We start from the raw sequence: 12,912 nt of genomic DNA on the forward strand, positions 1-12,912 counted from the left end.
TTTTCTAAGTCAATAAATATAGTCACTGCAAATAGTGCTAGCTTTATCTCTTTCAATTTTTACATCTCTTAATTCTTTTTTTTCTCTTATAGTTTTGGCCGATTTCTCCAGTATACATCTAAGAGCAGCTCTTATCAAATAGGAAGGACTTAAAACTGTTTTTAACTCCATTTCAAAAATGAGGAAGGGAAAGAAATTAAAGATGATACAAACAGATGGCGAGATATACCATGTTCTTGGACTGGAAGAATCAACATTGTGAAAATAACTATACTACCCAAAGCAATCTACAGGTTCAATGCAATCCCTATCAAACTACCAATGGCATTTTTCACAGAACTGGAACAAAAAATTTCACAATTTGTATGCAAACACAAAAGACCCCAAATAGCCAAAGCAATCTTGAGAAAGAAAAACGGAGCTGGAGGAATCAGGCTCCCAGACTTCAGACTATACTACAAAGCTACAGTAATCAAGACAGTATGGTACTGGCACAAAAACAGAAATATAGATCAATGGAACAGAATAGAAAGCCCAGAGATAAACCCACACATATGGGCACCTTATTTTTGATAAAGGAGGCAAGAATATACAATGGAGAAAAGACAGCCTCTTCAAGAAGTGGTGCTGAGAAAACTGGACGGCTACATGTAAAAGAATGAAATTAGAACACTTCCTAACACCATACACAAAAATAAACTCAAAATGGATTAAAGACCTAAATGTAAGGCCAGACACTATGAAATTCTTAGAGGAAAACATAGGCAGAACACTCTATGACATAAATCACAGCAAGATCCTTTTTGACCCACCTCCTAAAGAAGTGGAAATACAAACAAAAATAAACAAGTAGGACCTAATGAAACTTAAAAGCTTTTGCACAGCAAAGGAAACCATAAATAAGACCAAAAGACAACCCTCAGAATGGGAGAAAATATTTGCAAATGAAGCAACTGACAAAAGAGTGATCTCCAAAACTTACAAGCAGCTCATGCAGCTCATATCAAAAAAACAAACAACCCAATCCAGAAATGGGCAGAAGACCTAAATAGACATTTCTCCAAAGAAGATATACAGATTGCAAACAAACACATGAAAGGATGCTCAACATCACTAATCATTAGAGAAATGCAAATCAAAACTACAACGAGGTATCACCTCACACCAGTTAGAATGGCCATCACCAAAAAATCTGCAAACAATAAATGCTGGAGAGGGTGTGGAGAAAAGGGAATCCTCTTGCACTGTTGATGGCAATGTAAATTGATACAGCAACTATGGAGAACAGTATGGAGGTTCCTTAAAAAACTACAAATAGAACTACCATATGACCCAGCAATCCCACTACTGGGCATATACCCTGAGAAAACCATAATTCAAAATAGTCATGTACCACAGTGTTCATTGCAGAACTATTTACAATAGCCAGGACATGGAAGCAACCTAAGTGTCCAGCAGCAGATGAATGGATAAAGAAGATGTGGCACATAAATACAATGGAATATTACTCAGCCATAAAAAGAAACGAAATTGAGTTATTTGTAATGAGGCGGATGGACCTAGAGTCTGTCCTACAGAGTGAAGTAAGTCAGAAAGAGAAAAACAAATACTGTATGCTAACACATATATAGGGAATCTGAAAAAAAAAAAAAAGTGGTTCTGAAGAACCCAGGGGCAGGACAGGAATAAAGACGCAGATGTAGAGAATGGACTTGAGGACACGGGAAGGGGAAGTGTAAGCTGGGACGAAGTGAGAGAGTGGCATGGACATATATACACTACCAAATGTAAAATAGATAGCTAGTGGGAAGCAGCTGCACAGCACAGGGAGATCAGCTCTGTGCTTTGTGTCCACCTAGAGGGGTGGGATAGGGAGGGTGGGGTAGGGAGGGTGGGAGGGAGACGCAAGAGAGAGGAGATATGGGGATATATGTATATGTATAGCTGATTCTTTGTTATAAAGCAGAAACTAACACACATTGTAAAGCAATTATACTCCAATAAAGATGTTAAAAACAAAAATATTAAAAGAAAAAAAATGAGGAAGGGAATTCCCTGGCAGTACCATGGTTAGGACACGGAGCTTTCACTGCCAAGGGCCGGGGTTCAATCCCTGGTCAGGGAACTAAGATCTCACAAGCTGCCTGGCACAGGCAAAAACAAACAAACAAACAAAAAACCAAACAAACAAATGAGGAAACTGTTACCCAGAGAAGTCAAGTTATTTGTCCAAGAGCTCATAAATAACTGCTATTTAAAAAATATAAATTTAGTTTTTAAAATAATTAAGTTCCTTGAAGCAAATTTAGGAAATAGAGGCAAAAGAAATAAAATACCTGTATGGTGCCCATCCAGAGATAAGTGCCATTAATATTTTGGGTTATAGCTTTCTCGAACTTTTAAAATGCTTATATAGTTGGCCCTTGAACAACACGGGGACTAGGGGTGCTGACCTCCATGCAGTCAAAAATTTGCGTGTGGGCTTCCCTGGTGGCGCAGTGGTTGAGAGTCTACCCGCCAATGCAGGGGACACAGGTTTGTGCCCCGGTCTGGGAAGATCCCACATGCCGTGGAGCGGCTGGGCCCGTGAGCCAGGGCCACTGAGCCTGCGCATCCGGAGCCTGTGCTCCGCGATGGGAGAGGCCACAGTGGTGAGAGGCCCGCGTACCGCAAAAAAAAAAAAAAAAAAACAAGATTATAATGTAATGCTGTTTTATAATGTGCTTTTCTCATTAAGCAATTATCATAAATATCATTCAGGTCAATTAATGAACTTAATGTTCGCATAGTATTCCACCTATGGCTGTACCATAGTTAGGCATTTCACAATTGTTAGATGGCTACTTTGGTTCCAATTTTTCATTATTCTTCACTTCACTGTGAAGAATTTCATCATTACTACATTTTTACCAAAAAATGATGACAATTTCCTTGTACAAATTCTTGAAAATGGAATTGCTAGGACAAAGGGTCTACAAAATGTTCAGGCCTTTGATATCTGTTGGTAAGATACAACTTTTAACAAGTATATAGTAATGAATAATTCCATGTTGACTTTTTTTTTCCTTTCCCTCATATAGGACCCATTAATCTTCTCACTGGCTCTACCCATCCTCTACCCTTTTCTAACTGGAAAATTCCAAGCCTAATCTTTCCTCACCCCCATTTCAGTCATTCAACAACATTCAACAAGTATGTGTTGAACACCTACAAAATTCCAAGGTCTGGAGATCCACTGATGAACAAAACAGAGCCTTATGCTTGCAGAACTTGTGTTCTAGTGGGAAGATACAGATAATAAATATAACAGGTAAGTAGGGTACTTCCCTGGTGGTCCAATGGGTAAGACTCCGCACTCCCAATGCCAGGGGCCCAGGTTCGATCCCTGGTCGGGGAACTAGATCCCACATGCATGCCGCCACTGAGAGTCTGCATGCCACAACTAAGAAGTCCGCATGCCACCACTGAGAGCCCACATGTTGCAACTAAAGATCACGCATGCCACAACTAAGCATGCTGCAATGAAGATCCTGCGTGCTACAACTAAGACCTGGCGCAGCCACAAGAAAAAAAAAATATCAAATAAGTAAATGATGTGGCATGTTAAAAGATGACAAGTGATATGGGGAAAAGGAAACTAGAGTAGGATGATGGGGATCAGGGATAGTGGGCGAGAGATGGGGGAGACAGTTTGCAGTTTTACAAAGGAGGGTCAGAGTAGGTCTCATTGAGCAGGAGACACTTGAGTAGACTTGATGGAGGTAAAGGATGGAGGGGAAAGAACATTCCAGGCAGAGAGATCAGCAGCGGCCCTAAAGCAGGAACTGTCCTTGTATATCAAAGAAGAGAAAGGTCAATGTGGCTGGAGCAGAGTGAATACTGGAGAAAAATAGGGAGATGAGGTCAAGGGGTGATGGACAGATGACAGACTGTGCAGGAACTTGCGAAGTTTTGTAAGGACTTTGGCTTTTGCTCTTCCCTTGAAGATTTTGAGCAGAGGAGTGACATGGTTTGACATGTAATTTACAAGAATCACTGACTGTTAGGAACAGACTGTAGAAGCTGGGCGATCACCTAGGAGTCTGTTGTAGAAATACAGCCTAGGGGTGATGATGGCTCACACCAGGGGCTAGCCATGGAGGTGGTATGCAGTATACCGCCAGAGTCTGGGTCTATCTGAAGGAAAGCCAGTGTTTTCTGTTTTCTTCTGCCTGCCCCTCTGGATTCAGTCTCTGGCTCTCCCCACCCTGCTCTATGCCCTGGGAGACTGAGCTGTATGAACTCCATCCAGAGTCTCTGTCCTGTTTCCCGTTGGGTTTGGCCGAAGGAGTTTCCCACTGAGTTTGGCCAAAAGGAATACTGGCAAGGGATCTGACGGAAGGAGAAGTGTGAGGTTGTGGTATATTTCCTCGACTGCCTCCTTTCGGTTTGGCTGAGCCCTCTACCAAGGGCACAGCTCTAATCAGGCAGCCCACCCAGAAAAGCTGCTCCTCAGGGGTGGGTAATGGCTCCTCCCTTTGCCCGTCAGACCTGAGTGGTGACAACTCCCTGCTCTTGCCAGCCCCAGAGTACCACGTTGTAAGTGGTTGTTTTTTCTTAACCCTGCCTGTAAGTTTGTGCATAGTCCTTTTATTAAACTCTCCTCAAAGCACCCAGTTTGAGTGTGCCACCTGTTTCCTGCAGGGACCTGACTGATAGATTGGATGCCGATTGTGAATGAAAGTGGTGTTAAGGATGGCTTCTTTGGCTGCAAGACCCAGGGCTCACCAGGTCCTCCCCTTCTATACAACTTTGTGCCCCAAACCTGGCCAAGGCGACTTTGGGAGCTTCGTTCCCCTTGGCAGTACCCGAACTGCGTAGAGCTTCTAAGGAGTAGAAGGTAAGGGTAAACACAGCCATACTTTCCCCCCCACCAGGTCTTCCAGACAAAGCCTGATAGAGAAAGAACACTGGACTAGGAGTCAGGAAGCTCCCTTGTCTGGTCTCTGTGGAGTAACTGCCTGAACAGGCGTTAGCAAATGACTGCTCAGAGCTTCAGTTTCCTCACCTCTAAAACCAGTAATAATGAAACCTAACTCAGAGACTTGTGGGGTAAGATCAAAGAACAGTGCTGTTTCTAGATTTTTTGATGATGGCTGTTCTGACCGGTGTGAGATATCTCATTGTAGTTTTGATTTGCATTTCTCTAATGATTAATGATGTTGAGCATCCTTTCATGTGTTTGTTGGCAGTCTGTATATCTTCTTTGGAGAAATGTCTATTTAGGTCTTCTGCCCATTTTTGGATTGGGTTGTTTGTTTTTTTGATATTGAGCTGCATGAGCTGCTTATAAATTTTGGAGATCTTTTGTCAGTTGCTTCATTTGCAAATATTTTCTCCCATTCTGAGTGTCTTTTGGTCTTGTTTATGGTTTCCTTTGCTATGCAAAAGCTTTGAAGTTTCATTAGGTCCCATCTAAAAATCTAGAAACAATAAATGCTGGAGAGGGTGTGGAGAAAAGGGAACACTCTTGCACTGCTGGTGGGAATGTGAATTGGTACAGCTACTATGGAGAACAGTATGGAGGTTCCTTAAAAAACTACAAATAGAACTACCATATGACCCAGCAATCCCACTACTGGGCATACACCCTGAGAAAACCATAATTCAAAAAGAGTCATGTACCAAAATGTTCATTGCAGCTCTATTTACAATAGCCAGGAGATGGAAACAACCTAAGTGTCCATCATCGGGATGAATGAATAAAGAAGATGTGGCACATATATACAATGGAATATTACTCAGCCATAAAAAGAAACGAAATTGAGTTATTTGTAGTGATGTGGATGGACCTAGAGTCTGTCATACAGAGCGAAGTAAGTCAGAAAGAGAAAGACAAATACCGTATGCTAACACATATATATGGAATCTAAGAAAAAAAATGTCATGAAGAACCTAGGGGTAAGACGGAATAAAGACACAGACCTACTAGAGAATGGACTTGAGGATATGGGGAGGGGGAAGGGTAAGCTGTGACAAAGTGAGAGAGAGGCATGGACATATATACACTATCTATGTAAAATAGATAGCTAGTGGGAAGCAGCCGCATAGCACAGGGAGATCAGTTCGGTGCTTTGTGACCACCTGGATGGATGGGGTAGGGAGGGTGGGAGGGAGGAAGACGCAAGAGGGAAGAGATATGGGAACATATGTATATGTATAACTGATTCAGTTTGTTATAAAGCAGAAAGTAACACAACATTGTAAAGCAATTATACTCCAATAAAGATGTAAAAGAACAGTGCTGGCCTCCACAGCATGTGGTCTGGTGTGTGAGCCTTGGGAGCCAGAGGCCACGACTTGTATTGCAACCTTGTGGTTTACAAGCTGCATGACCTTGAGGAAGTTGCTGAGCCTCAGCTGCCTCATCTGTAAAATGAGAATAGTAACAGCATATGCTACCATGCAGGGGATTGAAACTTACATGAAATGAGGGTGTGCTTGACAAGTGAGTATTTAGTAAGTGTTACGTAGTTAACAAATATTAAATTATTTCCTCCTCCCCTTCTGTGAAATGAGGGAGTTGAACTCAACACATAGGCTAACTTCCTTTGCTGATGTGAAATCTAGGGGTTTACTGAAAATTTTATTATGTAGCTTTTCAAAATTATACAGAAATGTATATATGCTAGAACAAATATCCATGTACCCACTACCAGGTTAGAAAATGAACTTTACCAAGGTAGTTTATATATTTGCATATAATGATTTTTCAGTGTTTTTAAATTTTGAATAATTGGTATCATATTATGAATTAATCTGCAACTTGCTTGGTTTTTTCCCTCAACAGTATGTTTGTGAGATTGTCCATTTTACTGCTGTTTGGTGTCACATTGTATGCATTTGCCACACTTTATTCATCCAGTCTCCCATGGATAGACATATACATTGTTTCCAACTTTTGGGATTACAAACAATGCTGCTCTGAACATCCTAATAACTGGTCCTGTGCCCCCCCCCACAGTTTCCAAGTCTGAGTTTGTGAGTTTCTTTTCAGCCCTGCCAGATGCTGGTATGAACTCTGGTCCAGAAGGGGGAAGGGGAGGAAGACTGGACTCGGGGTAGGGTTGGAGAGGAGGAGCTGGGGAGCTGAATCTCACTTAACAGGTTCTGAAGGCTTTGTAAGTAACAGCACTTAGAACCCAGTGTCTTGCAGATTTAAGGGTAAATGAATTAGAGCCATATGGATTACATTTGCCTTAAGTGACATGGGATTTGGAGGGTGGAGGCAGGGCTTCAGCGGAAGGTGCAGACAGTTTGTGGGTTGTCTCCTTTGCTCGCCAAAGACCTGTACTTCCCTAGCAGCCGGTTGTACGCAGAGGAGTGCAAAGGATTGGCTGCGCAGGTGCCCTTCCTACAGCCTGGAGGAATCAGGTAGCCAGTGCATCCTCAGGCTGCCTGAAGGGGGCACTGAGGAGCCTCAAAGCTTCAGGAGGCTTAGTACTAGTTCCTCCTTTGACACTGCTTTGCTGTGTGGCCTTGGGCCAGTGTCCTGCTTCTCTGGGCCTTAGTTTCCGTCCTTGTCAATGAGAGGCCTGGGGGGTGGGATAGCATAGTAATTAGAGCCCAGGTTTGAAACTATCTTCTGACCTCTTTTTGGCTGTTAGACCTTGGACAGATGACTACTCAGCCCCTCTGTGCCTCAGTTTCCTCATCTGTAAAATGAGAATATTAATAGTGTCGCTTCATAGGTGGTTGTGAAGAATAAATGAGCTGGTAGTACACCTAGAAGGTGCCTGTCTGCTAGAAAGCACTCAAGTGGTGCCACTTTTGTTTTTTCATTATGGTCCTTATCAACGATAGGTCCACATCTGATTTTCCCTGGCATTCTCAGGCAAAGAGTATGGAAGTGAGCCTGAGAAATGAGAAAGGGTTCCCCAGTGGCCGGACATTTCCTGTTCTTGTAGCAACTACATCTCCACTTCATGTTTATCAATTACATACAAGGCTAAATGTGAATATGTACACATATGTTTACAAAATGGATCATGCTGAGTTATAATCTGTTTTTTCCACTTTCACTGTGCCATATATATATTTCCTTGTCATTAATACTCACCACCAACATTTGTCTGTATCTGAACCGGCGCACAGCAAACAACCATTTACCAAGTGCTTACTGTGCACCAGGCGTGGTGTTAAATGTTTTCCGTGTATGTCCTCATTTAATCCTCAAAACAAGAGAAGGCATTTGGTATTATTATCACTCCCATTTTACAGCTCAGGAAAGTGAGGCTTGGAGAGGCTAAATAAACTGCTTAAATTATCCCTCGAGTCCAGACCTGCCGACTCCTGCCCATAACTGCTGACCTGCTCCCAGGCAGGCACAGGATTGAAATACATCATGAAGTAACCTCAGGCCCCTATTCTTGGACACTTGGAATTTTTTTCTGGCTTCTCACTCTTTATCAACAGCATGTGATGATCATTCTTTTAGGAAGATCTTTGCCTACATCGAGATCGCTTCTTTGGGATAAATTCCCGAAGTGGATGGGATGGTGTTTGGGGCTTTTGTTTTGGAGATGAGGAGAAACAGAGAACCCCAGCTGGACAGGAGGGTTAGGCAGGAAGCCCTCTAGGAGGTGGGCCCAACTGGAAAGCCAGGATGCCTGACTAATCCACAGTACATGCTGCTTCAGTTTATCTGAGGGATGGTTGCCCAAGCTCCCCAGGCTTACCCTGAAGCCTTTAGGAATCTAGCTTTTTTTCCATCCTGGTTTTGCTGACTTGGCTGAAGTCCCTGCTCAGTGGATCAGCTGCAAGACACAGTCACACAACACCACACACACACACACACACACACACACACACACACACGCGCACACACACAGCCTTCCAGGAATCAGGCATGAGGGAGACACTTGCTGGGAAGAGGCCAACTTATGGAAAGTGCGAGACCCTACCTTACTCAGAAGGAAAATTTCCTGGGAAAAACTGTTCACCAGATTTACATAAATCATTTTGTCTCTGAACTGGCCTGGGTTCATTTACCATTTTCATAACACCTTTATTGTTTCAGAAAAAAAATGACATGTTCATTGTTTTTTAAAATCCCTGAGAAATGTATAAATATATATAAATATATTTGAAGATGTAAAAGCATTTAAAACTCTTCATTTCAGACTGGGTGATATAAATCAGTGCTTTTCACGCACTGGGCATCTTGTTAAAATGCAGATTCTTTTTTTTTAATTAATTAATTTATTTCTTTATTTATTTTTGGCTGTGTTGGGTCTTCATTGCTGTGCGCAGGCTTTCTCTAGTTGTGGTGAGCGGGGGCTACTCTGTTGCGGTGCGCAGGCTTCTCATTGCGGTGGCTTCTGTTGCGGAGCACGGGCTCTAGGTGTGCGGGCTTCAGTAGTTGTGGCACGTGGGCTCAGTAGTTGTGGCACACGGGCTTAGTTGCTCCGCGGCATGTGGGATCTTCCCGGACCAGGGCTCAAACCCGTGTCCCCTGCATTGGCAGGCAGATTCTTAACCACTGCGCCACCAGGGAAGTCCTAAAATGCAGATTCTGATTCAGGAGATCTGAGTGGGTCCTGAGCATCTGCATTTCTACCTGCTCTCAAGTGAGGCCGATGCCGCTTGTCCATGGCCAAGTCTGCAAGTAGGGAGGACCACAAGATATATTTGTTAAAACAGAGATTCTTCTGTTGTGGCATTGTAACTCCAAAATATCCTTATGTCAGAGCAAAGGGTCTTAAAATCATTTGGTCAGAGCCTCTGCTGACAGGTGGGGAAACTGTGGGCCAGTGGAGGGATGGAGCAAGCCCAAGGCCAGGGAGCTCGAGCCAGGGCATAGCGCGGGCCTCCAAGCTCCTTTCGTTTCCTCTGAACCTGGAATCTCGTCGGTTTTGCCCGTGGGACCAGCAAAGGCTCTGAGACTGGCTGAGGGGAGCAGTGGCCCATGTAAGGAACAAGGCCACCAGGCAGAGGGCAGACCCCACGCCCGCCATGCATACACTGGATGCTTTACATGCCTACGTTCTCAGAAAATCCTCACTATGGCCCCACGCAGTACATCATCAACTCCATTTTACACAGAGAAACCGAGGCTCAGAGAGCAAAGCAATTTGTCTGCAGTCACACAGCAAGCGAGTGCGGAGCTGGCATGGGTCCTGTGCATAAGATGCCCCAGCACTGTCTCCCAAGGTCCTCCTTCAGCTCCCACCTTCAGGATCTCTACCTTACTGTGCTCGAACAATGGTTCACTTTCTGTTGGGGGAAAACCAGTATTGCTTGAAAGAGACTGTAGGAAATAAATACAACGATAACAAAACAGTGTTATTGAAATCTAGCTATATCTTAGCACCCTGCAGAGCCAAGGCCTGCTCTCCTTGTTAAAAGGGGAGATCAGCAAACACTAGAACCATATTAGAGACAGACTAGACCACACTGAGGCTTTCCTCTTGAAGAACTTCAAAGAATCGAAAGAGTTGAAGAGAGAATAATTTTGCAGGACGTGGTCCCACCTCTACCAGTGCCCTGTATGAATTCCATCTTTCTTCCATCTCTCCAGCCAGCCATCTCACACTGCACTATGCTATCTTTGTGCCCTGAGCCAGGTGGTGTCAGTCAGGATTGGCTTCCTGGAAGAGGCACCTGGACCAGATTTCACATATAGGGAGGCCTAAGCCTGTGGCATCTCTACTTCAAGCTCCTTGCGTCCCAGGGGGTGCAGTCCTGTCTCCTCCCCAGGGGCCTTGGAATCAGTCAGCAGGCTGCCTGGAGCCAGGGCACACTCCCTCCCAAAGAGATGACCCACCAGCCTGTTTGCCTAATGTGACCACTTTGGAAAAATTGTTTGTTCTCATCCTGCTAAAAACAGCTTCAAAGTGACTCCTGTCTAGACTGTGCCAGGATCGATTATCAGATCCCTGACCTGATCGAAACCACAGGGTGACATAGTCATTTGCCTTAATGCAATTAAAGCAAAATATAATAATGTATCCAGGCCAGGGACAAGAACGAGGCTTCCTGGAAGGTGGGAGGAGAAACCAGCTCTGGATAACTTCTTCTCGGCTCGAAAGAAGTGAGTTTAGACTTCCTGCCTCTGTCTCCAGGAAAGCCTTGAGTTCTGGACTGCCCCTTGCTCTGCTGAGGGCCACCAGGTGAGGGTGGCCTGGAGGATGGGGAATCAGGAGGAAGCAGTCGTGGGATGGGATGTGGGTGGGCGTGGGGTGAGCACAGGCCAGGAGGAGGGGCGCCGAAGAAGGAAGGAGGGAAGAGGGAAAAGATCACAGAGGAGGAAGTGGATGCAGCTGACTTGGTAATTCCCAGAATCTCTGACAAATCCCCAGTCCCAGGGAGACCAGAGCAAGCCTGGCAGGTCTTCGCAGAGGACAGCAGCAGGTGAGGTTAATCCAGTCATCACTGGAAGGCACCAGGAAAATGGGTTTTCACTTCTCAGGGAGCGACAAGAACAAGGAAGGTCAATGCAAAGACCACGGCCTTGTGGTCAGACACTGCCGGGCCTGCCACGCGCCTTCTGACCAACATCCCAGGGTTCTGGAGAAGAGCCGCCCTCCTGGGACAGGCAGGGAAGCAAGCCCTCAGAGCATTCCGTGGGGCACTCCACACACTGCCACAGGGCTGCTGGCACAATGTGCGGCAGACTGGCGGCTTAAACAACAGAAATGTGTTCTCCCAGTTCTGGAGGCTGGGAAGTCCAAAATCAAGGTGCAGGCGGGGTTGGTTCCTTCCGAGGGCTGTGAGGGTTCTGTTCCAGGCCTCTCTCCTGTGTCGTGGATGGCTGTCTTCTCCCTGTCTCTTGTCTCTGCATCACTCTGTGTCCAAATTTCCCCTTCTCATGAGGACACCAGATGTATTGAATGAGGACCCACCCCAATGACCTCATTTTAACTTGATTACCCCTTTAAAGACCCTGTGTCCAAATAAAGGCATATTTTGAGGTGCTGGGGATTAGGATTTCAACCTATGAATTTTAGGGCAAGGACACAATTCAACCCCTAGCACTGTCCATGGAGAGCCCCCCTCCACTGCTCCCTTGAGGGGAGTGAGAGAGGAGACCGAGCTCTGGGGATGCCCAGTGGCCCCTGTTCCCTGACCCTGGGAAATCAAGTCCCCTTCAGGGGCCTCACTTGCTCTTCTGTGAGTGAAAGTGGAAACACTGCCCCCATTGCGTGGAGAAGAACACTACAAGCGCCTTCCCTTCCATGTTTACCAGACTTTGTGAGCTGGGAAACATCTTTGGGAATCGTGTGTGCTCTCCTTTGCCAAACTCAGGTTTCCTGAGGACAACTTCCTACCCCAGAAAGTACAGCTCTGGTTCCCTTTCTTCTCCTTCGTCTTCCTCTTCCTCCACCTCCTCTTTTCATTGACTCCCAGAGGCTCTCGTTATTTTATTGTTTGCTGTTATTCGCTGCCCCTTATCACGGATTTCATTTGGCAGAGGTTGTCCCAAGTGCTTTACCATCTTCGTCTCATTTTACCCTCCCAGTAACCCTATAGGATAGGAACTATTGCTATTTCCATTTTATAGATGAATAAACTGAGGCTCAAAGAGCTGGGGTAGGGCCCAGAAGACAAAGCTGGGACGCTGATGGGGAAAATTTCCACAAGGCAGATCTCAGCTCCGCAGCAGGAAGGCCTTCCTCATGGGCTGCCTGGAAGGTAGGGAGGTACCCATCCAGGACCCTGCCTGGAAGATCATGGGCCCTTAGAGTCTTGGGGTGACAGGGATTTGAGGGGTTAAGTCCAAATGCCTCTTCTGGGTCACATAAACCCCTCTTTAACACCTCGAAGGCTCAGCCAATGAGAGACCTCAGGGGAGAGGTAGGGACTCTGGCAAACCCTCCCAGGCCGACTTGCCAGTTGCCCTGACAGCAGCTGCAGAGCACATGGCAGGCACTC

The 12,912-nt window shown here is 45.3% G+C and overlaps 1 long non-coding RNA gene across 1 annotated transcript in view; it reads left to right on the forward strand.

Annotated features, from left to right (window-relative positions):
• Positions 1 to 2,678: 2,678 nt before the first annotated feature.
• Positions 2,679 to 12,912, forward strand: part of LOC109548238 (uncharacterized) — a 69,031-nt gene continuing 58,797 nt past the window's right edge. The window contains exons 1-2 of the long non-coding RNA XR_012330569.1: positions 2,679 to 3,310; positions 4,684 to 4,879. This is a non-coding gene — a long non-coding RNA (uncharacterized lncRNA). The remainder of the gene's footprint in view (positions 3,311 to 4,683; positions 4,880 to 12,912) is intronic.

This window comes from Tursiops truncatus, chromosome 3 (genome assembly GCF_011762595.2).
Source record: "Tursiops truncatus isolate mTurTru1 chromosome 3, mTurTru1.mat.Y, whole genome shotgun sequence".
Taxonomy (NCBI): Eukaryota; Metazoa; Chordata; class Mammalia; order Artiodactyla; family Delphinidae; genus Tursiops; species Tursiops truncatus.